The sequence below is a fragment of the Passer domesticus genome, chromosome 1 (assembly GCF_036417665.1).
Source record: "Passer domesticus isolate bPasDom1 chromosome 1, bPasDom1.hap1, whole genome shotgun sequence".
Classification (NCBI taxonomy): Eukaryota; Metazoa; Chordata; class Aves; order Passeriformes; family Passeridae; genus Passer; species Passer domesticus.
In genome coordinates this window covers 116,108,520-116,126,221 of record NC_087474.1, presented here as the reverse complement: position 1 = coordinate 116,126,221, position 17,702 = coordinate 116,108,520, and the positions used below count along the sequence as shown (strand labels likewise).

The window sequence follows — 17,702 nt, the reverse complement described above, 5'->3', positions numbered from 1 at the left end:
CAAGCCAGGAGGCTTAGAAAAAGAGGGATCTTAGGATGATGGTGAAAAGACAAAAGGCCAGCCATGGCTGTGGTCATTCTCACATTATACCTTCATCCCAGATCATTTCTGTCCAGCATCCTGTTTTTCTTTATGGTCTTGAGTATTTTTTCTCTTTTTGCAAATTAAATTATCCTTTCAGATTTTGTTACATAAGGAAGAAGACAACTAAAACAGGGAAAACTGGATTACCTGCTCCTGTTTGTGATTCAGACTGAAAACTGGGAAGATAGAGATGGCTAAAAGAAAGATCAGCAGATTTTTGTCCAGTCATGCCTGTTGTTCCCACACAAGGGTAGTAGGGGCTTGTCTAGTCTGGGCTAACCCAGCTATAACTTAACACAATGTCTAAAGCTGCCATCCTTTCAGGGAAAAAGCAAACCTTTTGTGGTCACATGAGTATTATGTGATCTGTGTTAGATTATGAACAAAGTCTATATAGAATGCATATAAGATCTTAGGACTGTGGTGTATATTGTGCCTGGCTAGAGAACTTTGTGTTTACACATGCTTGTTTCTTGAAAATATATCCTGTTACTACTACCTTTTCCAAATAAAAATGGCTTATTTTTCCAGATGTCTTCAAAATCATTAAAGTATATTTTAGTCACCCAGAGCTGCAAAGGCATATACTTTCAATGGAAAAATACATCCATTTCATGACTTTTAGAAGAGTTACCAATCCAGCTGCATTCTAGGGAAGTTCAGAAGCTGGTTCTTAAAGCCATCCTCCTGTTTTTGCAGTCTATGTACACTGAAAGCTACCTATCAAAGAATCTGCCTCTTAAGACGGAGATGTGTTTATGCTAATGCAATTTACTTGTATTTAAAATAAACCCAAAGGAATTTTTATTGTGATTTGATAAGAGTATTTCCTTGGAAAGGTGTGCCTTAAAGGTCAAGTGCAAGAACATGTTTTGGAAGAAACTAGAATCATTTGCATTAGCATCAAGATAATTTCTTACCATAGCCTCTGTGCCCTCTGCACCATTTTTGCACTCAGTAACCAGAAAAGCACTTATTCCTGATATTATCTCATGTTCTTTCTACTTTTGGTCCAAAAATCCTGTCCCAAGGAGTGATATACTCGGGATTGTGTCAGAGAGCATGGGTTAGGCTGCTCAGACCGATGCAGTGGGCCATGCATGGTGAAGGGCACTTCATGCTCTGGTTTCCTTCTCCTTTCTATCACAAAATTCCTGAGGTTGGAGTCCTGCTTATGTTTCTCTGCTGGCTTTCTGCCAGGTAAAGGGATTAGATGTAATTGTTTTAAGTTGGTGCTGATAAAGGAAAAAGTACAAAAGGAGGGCAAAATCAACCTTTGAGTGCTGGGGTAGGGAGGCTTGTGCCTCTCCTTTGTGGCTGGTGCCTGTCAACAATGTTCAGGGGAGCACAGGCTGGTATGATGGGGTGGGCAGACCTTCAGAATCCACTACCCACACCACCTTCATCTGTGTCTGGGCTTGAAAGGCTCTGTGTAGGTCAAGTAGCCTCGCCCATGTCAGTAGCAGTGCATCCAGGACAGATGTCACCCTGCATCCCATATCTTGTCCCTTGGAAGAAAAGAAGAAATTATCCAAACCAGGTCTGGATTTGTCCCCATCAGTATCCACTTACAAACTCAAAATTAGGAAATCTGCTGAGCCTATTGTCCAGAAATGTAATGAAATTATTAGGAAATTGTTGAGACCATCCTGGATTTTTTAATTTAATATTTCCATTCCTTCTCATCAGAAGGAGAAAAATGTATATTGTTTTTATTTTTACAGCTGTGCTCTGGGATTGTAACATACAGGTCTCTCTCTGCCTCCAATGGCTGAAGCTGCAGTTTATAAATGTGCTTTAAGATAACAGAGGTAGATTTCTTTTGTTGAAAATGTGGCTCTGGAACACCAGTTTTTCTATTACATGTTCCTTTGATGATGACTTGTCCCCCTGGCATCACACTGGAGAAGCAACATCCCAAAATTCTTAAAGTGGGTGAAGGATTTCTCTCTCAGACTAGTAAAAATGACAGCATTTTTTCCCCCTCATCAAATTGACCTCTTTCTTCTGTAACCAAATATAGCTCCTCTTGCTTTTTTTGAGTTAAATTATGCACAATTACAGCAAAACACTATTCTGAATTTTGTCATGCATAGTAATTTCATGATTAGTACTTAGGTTGCCTTCACACTTGGGCATTTACAAGTTGATTAAATGCCTTGGTTACCTACTTGGGTAGCAGTTGTTAAAAACTTGCAGCATTTTCAGGGGAGAGGGATTCTTGTTTCTTTTTTAAAAATTCACAGTACTGCAGAAAAGGTATAAATGCGGGAACCTTGGCTGTAGTGAAGAACCTGGTGCAGGCAGCAGTTTTTCTTCTCACCTTTGCATCTTTTTTTACAGCATTTCCCTGGCTGGGACCTGTGGTATTCTGCTCTGTGGTGGCTGGGCTGTAGTTGTGTTGGGCAGTGCCACTGTTGAGAGGTACCTTTGGTAGGACAGGATTGAAAAGGAGAGTGGGAATGAGTAGGGAAGAGGCACTGTCAGTGTTCCCTCTTTTTTTCACTCTGTGGTGGGAGCTGTGGTGGGATGTCCAGCTGTGCCTTTAGTACCACCATGGGCAAGTCTGTGTCAGTGCTGCAGTGCTGCAGGCACAAGCATTTAAAAGGTCAGTCTGACAGCAGTTATAAAATGTACTCCTCTATGAAAGTGCTGGCTCAGTTATCTGTCCCTAAGAAATTCCGATGTAAAAGCCTGCTTTGAGGAATTCCACCTCCTACTTTCCTCATCAAGGGTTGCAACTGAGGTTTGAGAATGCTTCAACTCTCCTACCTACCTCCCCAGCAGTGCCATCTCTTTATTTTCTTAGGAAGCTAGAAAGTGTCTCTCCTTCCCACAGAAATATGTAGTCATAACTGTTTAAAAGGAGAAAATACAGAAAACAACTTATGTATATGTATGTGTATATATATAAAAATACATGAAATGGAATAACAGTCTCAGATTTGAGAAGGCTTTATTTTAGCTTGCTGCCTTGGGTTGTTTGGTGAGTGGCATATGGGGCCAATCTGAGATCCTTTATGTGTGCTTCCACCTTCTAGCATTGCAAGAGTCTGCGTGGGGTTTGGGTTGCTTTTTTTAATTTCTCAGCCTTTCAGTAGAATTAATATCCTTTCCACTGTCAGTATTCTCCACCTTACTGCATTTATGTGAAGCTGACTGTCGCTGGAGACAGAAGTTCTCAAAGTGTTACTACTCCCCTTGCTGGTGTGTTGCAGCCATGGCACTCAGATAGTTGTCTTTCCAGTGGCAAGCTGCTTCTTCCTATTTGAATTCATGAGGATGATTTTACGAAGAGACAGAGACAAATTTAAAAGTATAGGCTTTTTTCTCCTTTCTTATACCGTGTGACTATTAAATGAATAGAATGACTTTCACGTGTCTCTTATTTGTGCAGGCGTGGACCTCAGACGTGTGTAACTCATCAGCATAGTTTTATTTGTGGCGGAAGCTATTTAAACAGTGGCATGATAACTATTTTAGCTGGTTTGTTTTTCAGAACAGTTTATTCTCTTGAATGAAAAATTTTTAAAAAGGCTTGTAGACATCTGGTAAAGATTTACTGATATTGCTGCATAAAGGAATAATAATGATTAATTTTCCAAAAGTTAAAAGCTGGAAGTTTTTAGCATGGTAAAACTGTGTTTTCTTCTGGCCCCATGTAACTGACGAGGTCAAGTGTTACCACTTTCAGGTAAAATCAGTTCTTCAACATGCAAATAGAAAAGCCTGTATGGCCCTTTTTTCTCACTGTACAAGTCATTAAAATATTAATTTACAGAAAAGAGAATGTAAATAAGATAGACCAGTTTTTTTAGGAAAGAAAAAATGGATCTTCAGGAGCTTGCGGGTGTTTTGCTTCCCTTTTTTTTATTCCTTAACAAAAAGTTACAGAAGCAACACAGATCTTTCAGGAATTCACCAGCTGCAACCCAGAATAATGATTTCCTCCTGCATCTGGTGTTGCACTGAAACAGCTTTGCTATGACTTTATATAAGCAGGTGTCTTGTCTGCCCCATTCTAATGGTTCATGTGGAGCCAGAGTGAAGTTCTGCTGACTACAGTTATCTGGTCTGCAGCAAGTAACCAAAAGCAGATTGCAAGTGAAGAACACAAGAAAAAAGCCGTAATTCATGGTCCCTTCCCCCAGGGCTCACAGGTTCTGCTTAGGTAATATTCTAATGATGTTACAGAATAAATTTTTGGGGAAAAAAATTATCCTTCTTCTTTGGAGGGCCCAGAGTGGAGAAAGGCTGGTGATGTTTGTTGGAATGGCCCTAAAATATAACAAGGCTTTAAGGAAAGGTGCAGGCAGCTGATTTTCTTTTATTTTTAAATTGAGAGGCTGGGTCTTTGTCTGAAGATAACAGCATGGAGACCTAGTGAACCATTGAAACAGAACTAGAGTAGGAAAATACACTTTGTGCTCATCGCTGTGAACAAAATGCTGAGTAACAGTGGATTGGGGGCAGAGCTTGACATCACACCTCTAGCTTATGAATACTGAGTCTGAGATGCATAATCTAATTCTTAACGATTTGCCTCCTTTTTTAGGCAGTCCAGATGAGGTGTCCTAACTATGTAGGTGCTTGGCAGGGAGCTTTTACGGTTAAAACAGGTGAAAAGTAGAGGGATACTGTCATCGCCATCCTATCACCTGTCACTTCAGTACTATATCCTGCAGGATACACTGCTCTTACTCTGCTTTTTGCAGCCCATCTGTTCCTTATGCTTATTTAAGAGCATTCGTGTTTAAGGAATGACATTTCCACTTTATAATTAAAATATAGGTTGGCATTTTTCATTGTTTTCCTGTCTGGCTTTGTATGGCATACTGGAAAAAAATATTGAAGAGATCTGTGTTTGCAAAGATGTCTGTTTGAGTGGGCTGCATTACTTCTTTATAATTTTTTTTTTTTTTAAAGCAGCCACAAAACCCTCCAAACATTTTAAAATTAACCACCCTAAGATTTAATGTGGCTAGTTGAGGGCACTGTGGGATTGTAATCCTGAAACACAGAATTAATCTTCTTGTTTTACTTTTAAATTACAGGAATTTTTTTTCGTTAACTAGAATTGAAATGTTTAAATTATGAATAATGCCAGGAAGAACCAGCACACTTGAGTGGGTTTAATGAATTGCGTGTGTTTTTGCTGCATGTGAATGTGCGTGTGGTGGTGGAGTTTCTGAGACCTGTCACTTAATATATACAGAGATGCATGTTTTATTTATGATGTATTAATTTTAACTATCCTAGCTTTTTTTGTTTTATGAGCAGGGTTTCTGCAGAGCTCTAAGATCATTTTAATATGTTCAGAAGAAATTTCCACAGACACTGAACTGCAGAGCTTTATGTCTCATGAAAGTGTAAGAGTAACATGTTTCTTGTCTACATTTATTAGCCTTAAGAAGGCACTGGGTGTTTCTGTCATGACTGAGAAAATACTTAAGGGTAGTTTATTCCTTCCATTGGGTAGATAGGTCATTTGCATTTACAATCCTTGATATTTTATGTCGATTCTAACCAATATCAGGCAGTGTTGAGCATGGACAAAGAGACAGAAATGTAACTACTGCGATAAAACTTGAGAACAGGTACTAACAGTAAAACTGTACCCTTTTTTGACAGTAATTTGAAAGGTCAAATTGCAATTCAGAGCATCTTAGCATTGGTGTTTGTTGTTTTTAAGGAAGCAAAATTTCCTTAGGAGATTTGAATTTACTTCAGTGCATTTTATGCTGTGTACATTATAAAAAATTTGTCTCTTCTGCCACATCCTTTTTTGGTTTATGAGCTGTTTTTTATCTTCTCTAAGGAACTGCTTACTGAAAGGCTGTATTTTAAGCCTTCAATTTAATGTTCCAGAGGAATATAGGAGTACTTCTGACTAAATCCACGGTTTTACAGTAACTTGAGAGCACATTGGCAAACTGCTTTTCTAGCTAACATCTTTTATTATCTTAGTGCAAAGGCAGAGAGTACAGCAAAGAAAATTAATGTGGTAAGGTTATGACTGCATTAGAAAAACCAGAAAATATAATTCATGCTCATTAAGTGTGAAGACAAAAAAAGCATGTTTTAATTGAATGTTTTAATTTTTTAAAAAATACATAGCAGAGAACAGTATTACTTAAATTATTCATTGCTGATCTTTTAGAAAATGACCGAGAGGTGTTTTACAGACTGAAGTGTAATTGTCAGTGTGAGCGGTGAATAATTTTTAAGTGGTATCCAAAAATCTGATCATGGAAATGCTGTGGGTGTGTATATATGTGTGTATGTGTGTGCTACATTATTTATAATATGTAATATATTAATTTATATATTATAACATATAGAAAATATATATTGTGTATTTTATATATATATAATAATTATAGTATATAAAATATCCATTGTGTATTTTATATATATAATAATAATATAATATATATAAAATAATAATAATAAAAATATATTATTATATATAATAATAATAATGATGCAGGGTTTTTTGTTAAGAATAGATTGTAAATCTGCAGCTTTCACCTAAAGGAGTAGCAATACAAAGTAAAGGTATTGGTATTCTTTCTACAATTTCTCTAATTTCACAAATTTCAAATGATTGAGGGATAAAAAAAAAAAAGATTTTTTTCTTTTGGAGGATTTCTTTGCTTTCTAAGAGCTCATTTATAAGCCAGGCTTCCCTAAGTATGTATTTTCTACTTACATGTTTGGAGAAGATAATGGAGCAGGTGAAGCTCCATGCCTGCCTTTTAGACATGTTTGCTCCAGCATGTGGGTGGGCTGTTCTGGGGAAGGAATGACTGATTTGAGGTGGGTCTCAGTGTGGGGTGAGGGATTTGTAACAAAGGGTAAGGGTTGTCAGGCTGGCCCAGAGTTAATTCTCTCTTCTGCTTTGCAGCATCACCACTCAGTGGCAGACAACTCTCAGAAGCAACAGCAGTTCAAGGAATGTTGAGTAATTTAAATAACCCACCACAGAGCTAACTGTGTCTCCCGTGAATTACAGAAATAATAACATTGACTTTGATGCAGGAAAAGACCCATCAAGTTTCAGTAAATAAAGTGTATTTTAGATACTGAACGCAGTGATTGGTGTTGTAGTATTATTCTTATTCCAATTCTAATTATTATTATTATTATCATCATAATCATCGTTACCGATTTTGCCTGTCACTTTTGCTTTATTTTCTTTAAATAAAACAAAACAAAAAATCCCAAACCAAACAAAACCCCCCACAATCTTTCAGATACTGGGAACCAAAACTGTGTAACACATGGAAGTGACTGTGAAAGTTATTTGGAGTAGGACTTTGTCACTAGAGGGCACTTAGTCACATAAAATTAGCCACCTTTGGCTTGGGTTGGTTTTGAGGTTTTTTTTTTGTTTTTTGTTTTTGTTTTTTGGGTTTTTTTGTAAGAGCTTCTTTCTCTAAAATATCTTCTAAAATATTTGTTGATTTTGGTGGATTTTATTATTGATTTAGGAGTATGCAAGTATAGCCACAAATATCTGTAAACCCAAGAGTATCAGGGCAGCGAACTGCAGTGAAACATTTCCTCTGGGACAGGGGGTAAACAGGGAAGCTAAAGAGAGGCTAGAGTGTACAGGATTTAGTGCAAAAAACAGGCAAAAATTATACCAAAATGTTGCTCAATTAGTGTTAATTTAATTAATAAAACCTGAAGTGGAACCAATTATCATACTTAGCAGCAGGGGTGTATAATCTCAAACACAGACACAGTTCTCAAGTATCAAAATCTCTGCTGTAAATTGACAAATGAAAAATCTCCTGTTATTGAAAACAAACAAAGGCAGAGCCCTCATTTACACACACCACTCACGAAGTACCTAAGGTACCTAGTGGAGTGCACTTTTATAAGTGGGTTTAACATACTTGGCACTTCACTGTAGGCCATCTAGCTTATTATGCTCCAGTGGTTTGCTTTGCTGGACACCGAACCCCAGTCATTTCTGATGGGGTGCTTAAGGCTCACTGGCAGCCTGGCCACACCAGGGCATATTGGCAGCTCATGGCACACCTCTGCAGCAGCCTTTGTGCTGGGAAGTTGTGCACTTTACTTCCTGGCTCTGTGGCTGTGGTAATTTGCTATAAGGCCTTTTATCTCTGATAGATAAGCAATTCCAGCAGGCTGGAGAGCTGATTCCCCAAGGAGTGTCCCAAGAGGGTGGGGTTTGCTTTATTTTTTTGCTGGCTGTTACTGCCAATCACAGAGAGAAAGAAGGTGCTCAGGGACTGCATCTACCAGGCCAGCTTAATGCTGAGGTATGCAGAATGCCCAGTATTAATTTACACATGCTTTCAGCAAGCGTGGCATGCAGTCACGGTATGTCTGTTTGTCAGCTCTGTCCTCGGCTTCTGACCAAAGACTCCCATAGAAGGCCTTGGTCCAGTGTTACTTGGGGCTTTTTAGCTGTCTGGGCAGTCTGACAGGTTAGTTATCAAAATAATCAGCTGTTGTGAGTGGGTGGAACCAGGGGTGAATAGTCCAGGTGTGAACCTGAATGAGTCTGCAAAAGGGAAGGGATGGTAACTGCCAGACCATTGGTAACAGAGCTCGTGAAGAAGCAGAAGCAGTCACCAGGACCAAATATACTGGAAGCACTTTTATTTCTAAGCCAAACTGCATCAGGTTAAGACTTTCCTGAAAATTTAAGCTTGGAAATTTAAAAGAGTTTTGAAAACATGTGTTCAAGTAGCCACATATGTAAATGGGCTTTTATATTTTCTTGTATCTCTTGCCTTAGATGGGGGAGTTATACTGTGGTGCATTTTGGAAGACATGCAGGTGGAATAATAGAATTTTAACAGCTTGCCAGGATTTCCTGTGTCCCTTCTGTTCAGTACTGTAGCTCATGATTAATGGACATGTATACCCAGGGCTACAGCACTGCCTTGGCATTCATGGACTTGAGGCCAGGTCTGACTCTCTGAATGCCATTTGCATAGCTTCACAAATGGACATGGAAATATTTTCTATTCTCTAGGTCAGAGAAAAAGTTTAAAAGTCCAGAGGTTAGTGTACCCCCTAGCAAAACCCAAAGGAATAGATTTCCTGTTGATTTTCTATATCTGAGGAATTTCAAGCAATCCTCTTGGGCAGAACAGAGAATTTAAAGTGCAAGTCAGAGTTGATAACTGTGGATTATCGCTTAAGCTGAATACAAGGTCAAAACCACTGAGACAGACTTTTTCTGGGTCCCCATTCATGGTGCTGGCTGTCTGTTATGGCTTATAGGAACTTTGTCCTTGATGGTGCAGTTTTATCTGTGTAGGCATCAAGGTCTGTCCCTCTGTAGTGTGTGCCAGGTGCTCAGATGGCCTGTGTAAGTGTTTCACTACATGGATCGTATTGCAGGGCAAGGATTTACAACCTGGACTTCTTTTTTCTCTGTCTGTCATGATGAACTTCACTGCAGTACACCTCCCACCACATTTCCTGGAAAGATATGGTGAACCTCTTAATTCATAATCCCACTGAACGCTAAGAGAAATTTAAAATTATGTTTTATGAAAACAGGATAAAATTATGCAAGAAGTATATATCTGCACATTTTGTAATGGCAATCCCTACCTAGACTGCAATGCAGAGGAGAATAAATAACACTTCCTACTCTTGTAATCAAAATAAATAGATTAGAAAACAGTTCAAATCAGAGTGGTAAGACCAAGTATTTTAAAAAATGGAAAGTGACATTTTCTCTAGTTTTGCTGCCTAAGCTTTTTATGTGGAGCAGGCAGAGGGCAGTAGGTGCTAACATTCAGGATCTCTTCAACATAGTCCCAGTGCTGGGCAAACCACAAGGCTGTTCCTCAGCCCGGACTGTAGGTAACCTGATTTTACATGGAAATACACTGGGAGCACTCAGACAATCCGTTAACATAACTCAGCAGCTTGAGCTGTAGCAGCTTAGAATGCTAAAAGCAGGCCTCTTGGTAGGACTTAAAAACCAGCAATGAAAAGAGTGCAGGCATTGACTGGGGTTCTCCATGCAGGTGAACTTTGAACCAGACAGCTGATTTTTGTCTAACACAGCCAAGACAATTCATGTCCTGAACACATTTTGTTTTCTGCTTTTAAAATAAATGAAATTATCAGCATTATTTGCCATGAAAATGACTCTCTAGAAAAAGAGATTAATTTCCTCCTCTAGACAGAGAAAAAACATAGGAGGATGAGGGTATGAACAAAGCTTAATTAAAATATAATTGTATTTAATCAATGAAGTATAATTAGAAATAGGGCTTAAGAGTTAATGGCTGTTGGGCTATTTGTATTCTTTAAATTAATATCTGCCTTATGAACAAAACTCAGCTCACTTCTCAAAAAAAGCTCATTTGTTTTTCTCTAGTGATTTTTGTGTAGTTCCAAGGAAGCAGAACCAGTAAACCAGAAAATTGATAGTTGGTAAAAAATTCCTGTAACGCCTTCTAAACCCTTTGTGCTCCCAGCCTGTGGCACAACAGAACGGTCTGGTGTTAGCATCTACCTTAGGATTCTGCAGGTCGATCTCTTGCTCACAGTAAACTTTCCAGGTGACATTGGAAGTCACTGAGATCATTGTGTTTATTTCTTTTTAATTGCACACAGAGTCTAGTGCTTTTAATATTCAGTAAGTTGGTTCTTCCTATTTCTTGGAAATTTATCTCAGACTGGTCAGTCTCCTGTGGTTGGAGGCTCAACAGGAATGGCCAACAGCATGTGCAGGTGGAGCATGTTGCTACTGAAGGTGTCCAGACACCAGTATTTTAAACCAGTGCCTTTCCTTTTTACCTGACTTTTGTTATTAGACATGCACACAGCAGCAACACTGCCTGGGACCAGAGCTCTGTCTTGCTCAATATCCTAGCAGCAAAGTAAAACCTTCTCACGTTACTTTCTCAAACTCCAGCAGTTTGTGTTTCAGAAACTTCCTATGCCAGAGGTGATTTTTGTTTGCTTATCAGCCCCAAAAGGATTTCCCGTCTCTCAGCTTGTTCAGTTGTCCCCTAAATCCATGTAAACTTCTAGCAGCTGTAACATCCCCTGGCAAAGAGTTCCTGAGTTTCCTTTCTCAGTTGCATGGAGAGCTGCTTCCTCATGTTTGTTTTCCACCTGCCATCTGCCTGCTTCATCTGATGCCCCCAGCCTTGTGTTACAATGGGCAGCAAACAGTTCTGATTCACCCCTTCCATCTCACTCATGATTTTACAGATCCCTATCATATCTCCTCTGGATCACTGCTTTGCCATGTTTCGTAGTTGTTGCTCTTTGTAAGCCAGTTTATACTTTCAGTCCACCCTCTTTTCTTCTTCTTCAGCTCTGTACATGAGTGGAAGGATCAGAATTGCAGATAATATTTAAGAAGCAAGTGTGTGAATATGCAGAAAAACAATAGTTGCCTTTTAGGTATTCTCTGGTGTTCAATTTGCTTTCTTTACTGGTGAGCAGGAAGATGACATTTACACGGAAGTTTTACCACCCCAAGATCTCATTCCTGGGTAGCAGTGTACTTGTAACTCAGTTCAGAGTCCACTACTTTTGAATATAAATTAAGCTTTCCCCTAAAATATTTCTAGCATTATTTTGTATAAATTGCACTTCATATGTCATTTTATTATGATCCTATTTTCAATAAAGGTTTTTAACCTCCATCATTTCTACCCCAAATAGCTTAATGTCATTAGCAAACATTGTCCCTTCCCTGTTTGCTCCCTTTCCCAGGTGATTTCAGAAGAGGCTGAAGAACACTGATATCCTCAACATGAGGCATCAGGACTCCACTGGTGATTTTCTTTCACAGTGAAATTGACTGTTCTTTCTCATATTCCTACACCCTGTTTCCTGTCTTTTCAACAATTGCTTTTCCAAATCTGTGCAAAGTTCTTCACTCTAGTTCTGTGACTGCTAGGTTTCCTTAAGAAATGTTGTGAGAGAGATATTATCAAATACCTTTTGGAAAGATGATATATCTGAGTATTCAAAAAAAAAAAAAAAAAAAAAAAAAAAAAAAAAAAAAAGTCCCATACAATACCAGCCCTAAAAGAAAATAGCTGGTTGTCAAGAGAGTTGTTATTATCGTGCATCTGAACTATTCAGTCATTTGTGACAAACCTGAGTGTTCTGATGCTGAGGGATCTGAAGCAGCTGGGCAGACAAGGACTCTGAGGATATGGAATTATAGGAGGTTTATGCTAATCTACGCATGAGCTTCCCAGGTGGGGACCTCTCTTTGTCCCCACTGCTGTTTCCAGGTAGGTGTCTTGATCTGCACAGCTGATGTGGCTGCTCAGGCTCATATGGTTGAAAATCAGCCTATCAGGCAAGATGAGAATTTTCAGCTGAGTCAGGACTGTGATGTGCCTTGACCCTGCAGTGCAGTTCCACTAGTGGCCAGCACATGGGAGGAGGAAGAGCACATCCCTTCAGCTGCAGCAAGGGCTGGGCACTGGGAAGCTCAAACCAATCATAAAAGCAAACCCTAAGAAACATTTTTTGTCTGTAGCTTGTGTAAAGGGATATTTTTAGCTAAGATTATTTGGGTCTTGGGTATGTGTAGGTGGCTGCATGATGGCATCAGTTTTCCAGCAAAAAAATAGTGGTCCACACTAGATTTGTAGAATTGGTCTAGTCTCTTCTCAGAAACGAGAATTAAAAATGAAGAAATTTCTTTAAAACTTCTTTTGTTTCTTTCTTTCTCCTGTGATTGATGAGCCTATCTTCCATTTCTACAGTGAGTTTGTTGCTATGTTTAACCTAAGCTTGGTTCTATACAGTTGCAACCAGTGGTGTTTCTGTTTTGATGTGATTCTGAGAGCTAGTTATCTGTAATCCATGGGACAAAAGGCATTGAGAGTAGGAACATTACTGGTATGCTTATATGAAAAGAAGAAATATGAAGTTCTGAGCTGTTTGCATCTCTGTTCTTTCAGAGTCTCTGACTGTACATCTAATTAACCAGCCATTTAAAAATATTAAGCATTTCTTTCACCCCCTGCTAGCAACATCAATATGTAAAAGTAATTTCTCTGAAGATTTGCATTTCACATGCTTGCAACTTTTGGACTTAGCCTTTAAATTACAAACAAACCACAGTATACTAATTACTTTAATTATAGCAATAGGTCAGTAAGTTAGTGATGCCCAAAAGTTATGTTGGGGGTGGATGCTCAATTATCACATTTTCTTTTTAGATCCCTTGGAAGGCAGGAAATTCAGTCCTCTCAACCCTTCACTAAATATTTAAGCAATCACAATTGGTGTGGCTTTAGTCCAAAATAACTTCTAATTGGAAGATAATTTTTCCACATTTCATTTGTGTTTCTTTTCACATTCTTTAATCAGATTTCATGTAAATTATTATGTCCATTAGAACTAAACATTAATAACAAGCTAAACAGAAATATGCCTTTTTCCCTTTTTCTATGGACATATATGAAGACCGTGTGTCTGCAGTTAGCAAGAAGTCATTGCCAAGTTGGTAATCACATACAATATTGACTGTTCTCCTGTCAGAAGAAAAGAGAAATGCCTCATCCTGAGTGCTTACTTCATTAGAAATCAGTAATGTACATGTGAATAAAGTCACCATATTATGGGACTGTATGTGTCACTTAGTACTTGCTGAAGCTTACTTGGTCATTAATTCTCCTGCTGATTTATGTCAGGCTTGCAGAATTAATTTTAATGCCTGGAAAAGAATGCAGTTCACTAGGGAAGAATAAACAAGGTGGGTTCTTTCAGTCATAGAAAACTGTGTTGAATCACTTGGTACAAAGGACTCTCTCCAAAATTTTTCCAACTTTGTAGCTGACACATTAATCTTGCCCTCAGTTTGGGGTATCATCAGGACTACCAGCCTTAGTACACACCCATGGTTTGCAATCCAGGACTGGGTAGGCTTGTTTCTTAAATCAGTCTGCCAGTTATGATCACAGCTGCAATTTCAGCTGTGAATTCTGCCTCTCCTTGCTGTGCCTGGCATGGCTCATCCTATGGAAAGATTGTTGTCTGAAGGCTGCTGTGTAAGTAGTCGTGTCGGCTGCGTGGTCACGTTCTTCTCACAGGTCTCCACAGAACTGCACCTGCAGGTTTATGGGATGCAAATTGTACCTCAGTACCAGCTTTTGGTATGTACCTATGGTCCTTTGCAAGCACCAGCAGTATGTTTTGTGGGCAGAAATTGCTGGCACGTACAAAACCTGCAGGAGTGGTTTTAAAGCCTATTTTACCCTCTGTGCATGAAAAGGATGTGCTGTACCTGAGAGCATCTACTTAGACCCTGCTCGAGCGATCAAACTGATGCAGTGCAGCATTTATTTCTTTTGATGTGTGGTACTTTGCATTTTTTGGGTACTGAAAACCTTAATATATACCACCTTACTGCTGTTGAGTCTTTGCTTAATTAAAAAGAATCATTTGACTATGTTTTCAGTGACATATGTTGAGTTCAGTTCTCATAGAGATTTCTCCAGCTGAACTTGCTTCATTGCCCCTGCTGCTTTCCACTTTTGAGCACTACCAGTATCCTCATTGGTGCAGCAAGGATGGCACACAGAGGGAGGCACAATAGGCATTCCTAAAGTGAGCAAAAGGCTCTTCCTAAGAAGAGTGTGGTGCTGTTTGTGAAGCTTGGATCATCAGGGTGTTTCACCTGCGAGCAAGAAGAAGGCTGCAATTATCCATAGTGGATGAAATATATATCCAGTTTCTACACAGCTGCCCAAAGCTAGTGGTAGGGTAAATTGCAAGCCTCAGCTACAGGTTTGGCTTTAAAGACAACAAGCATAAAAGAGTATTTTTTTGCATAATTTTAAATGTATTCTCATATAGTGGTGGTGAATCCTTTACAGACTGGCCTTCTGAATTGATTTTAGGTTTCTGGGGAAGTGTTGTCATGAGATCTTGATTAAATAATTGCTGACAGTTCTCTCTAACAGGAATTTTCTTTTACTTCTATACATAAAGTATTGTATAATTTTTCTTTTCTCAAATCAACTACCCTGAATGATAGTTTGAATTTTTTGATGTTCAGAGACCATGACTAATGACCTTACATGTTTTTATATATCGTTGCACTTTTCTTGTTGAGGGTTGCTTGTGCATCATTATCAGTTGTTCTTATAAGGAGCTCCTTAAAATATCATACTTTTTGTGAAAAGAAAGCAAGCAAAAAAGTAAAAAAAAAAAAAACAAAACAAAACAAAACAAAAAAACAGTGCTAGGGTTGTGTATGAATAAAGTCAGAGAAATGTGTTATTTAGGGCTACACATTATCTTTGCCTAAAGACCTAATTTCTTTATGACAATAAAAACTGAGAGTCCATAATCTTTTCTGGTAGTGGAGAATCTGTGGGAAGAAGAGGTTCTACCATGCTCTAAACCACAAAAATTTACTCAAATTACATTATTAAATAAGTAGCCTTATTTGATAATATAATCTCCTTTGGTAATATTTAACTAATGCAGTCATAAATGTCAAGCATAAAAACTGTGTATCCTCTCATAATTTTCATTCACATATTGGATACTAATTACTTAGACTAATTGCTATTACCAAACTATAAATCCATTTGGGAAGTGAATCTGTAGCAATGGATGAGCTTCCTGCCCTCTTTCTCCTTCCCCAAGTTCTTTTGAGTAGCACTAACCTGAATCGTTGTGCATCTTGGATTCATATTATGTTCTCAGTCATGGATGACCTTTTACAAATGACTTCCAATAGCTGCAGCTGAAGTCAACCACAAGATTTGGTTGTAAAAGGTCATATTCCAGTTGTACAAAATGTAGATAAATTTGCACTCCCTGCAGCAACTTATTGCTTTAGGTTTTTGGTTTGTATCTGACCAATTTTAGTTCAAAGCCATCCATTAGAAAAGGTTATGTTCTAGCTTTTGTTTCTTTTGTTCTAGCCTTTCTTCACCTAATTTTCTTTCACTATAAAATTATTTGGTTTACAGAATTTTTTTACTTTTCCAGTTTAAGTTCTATTTCATAAAGTTCCTATTTCACCTTTTCCTTTTTCCTCTCTCTTCTTTACTAGTGGATTGATTACAGATTATTCCTTGTAAATGTGAGTAGTGTCTTTCTGTTACTGTCAGGTTCACACTGGGGAATATTCTACTTCTAACTGGAATGATTTCAGAGAAGTTGTTTGAGGCCATTCTGCTAAGAGCATGCCTTAGAGTGTCACATTTAGAGTTTAAACAAAGAAACAGGGAAGATTTAAACAAGTACAGTTTGTTTATGTAGGCATAACTCAGAATGAGTAGTAAATTAAAGGAATATTTGCTCTCATCACCACTGGTCACTTCCTGGCCTTATGTTGTACAGACAATTCATCTTCTTTTTATTTCTGAAATGCAGAAACTGTAGACTAAGGCTTCCCGTGGAGACTTTGCTGTGGGACTCTACTTTGTAATTAGTGCCAAGAAGCTGGATTTTTCCATCCCTGTTTGGGCTTGCAGTGTACTTAACTTGCTTACACTACTGATTCACACTAGAGAAGCTTTATAGCTCAGCTGCTTGTGGTGCAGTTATCCTAGGAGGTGAGTCAAAATAAGTTTTTCTGGGCTTGTGTGCTGCTCCCCATTGGTACTGGTACCTTCATATGTCATTTCCATATGTTCTAATTAAGATTATATTGGAATAGTGTGCTCCAGAGGTGGAGATCAAACTTATCTTTGCTACCAGTGAAAAACCCACAGTTGATCATGATGACAATGAGGATGATGATGACTCCATGAGGCTTTGCCTCTTGGTGGTTAATTGGACTGCAGATTTCAACTGTACTCATATTCCTCATCTGGACAGGGCCAACCATATGTCCTTAATATGAACAGAACCTAAGCAGGAGCCAAAACCAAAGCCAGACTAGTGCACTGTTCCAGTCCACTGTGAGCACAATGCAAAGGTTCAGCAACCTAAGACCATAGCAGGGTATATTAAACAGAGAGCTGTAGGCCCACAGCTTTATTTCTGTGTGGGGTCTGAGCATGTGTATGCAAGCTCCAGTTGCTCTCCATGCTCTTTTCTGTCATGACAGCTCTTGTTGTGATGTTCTTAGAGTAAAAAACACACACAGTTTTCCTTCGTTGGAAAAAAATCACTCAACCATCCAAGGCCATGTTGGTTGGAGCTCTGAGCAAACTAGTCAAGTGAAAGGTGTCCCTGCCCATGGCATCAGGGCTAGAAGATCTTTAAGGTCACTTCCAACTCAAGCCATTGTTTGACTTCATGGTCCCTAACAGAATGATGTACTAAGAACTTTGATGCAGGAAACTGCAACAGATGGGTAGAAACAACTTCCTTTGTGTCAAAGCCTGGAAACCATTTTTTTTTATATATAACTGAATAAGCAATTGAGCTTGACACGGGAGCACAGTCAAAAAGGTATTTTAACAGGTTATGTGACCTACCTTCCAGATTATCATAATATAAAGCAGCATAAAGCTCCATACATAGCTAGCAACATGAAAGGGAAGACTTGTGGTTTGTATGAGTTCAGATGAAAAAGCAATGGCCCTTGCAGTGTGGGAACTGAGAATTTTTACCATTGGATTTGGATCACGTAGGATTTCCAAAAATGCACCTACTAAGACATAATTAAC

At 38.6% G+C, this 17,702-nt stretch overlaps 1 protein-coding gene across 11 annotated transcripts in view; it reads left to right on the top strand.

Annotated features, from left to right (window-relative positions):
- CHST9 (carbohydrate sulfotransferase 9) overlaps positions 1 to 17,702 on the top strand; it is a 93,375-nt gene that overhangs the window by 52,782 nt on the left and 22,891 nt on the right. The gene's annotated exons all lie outside the window — the stretch shown is intronic.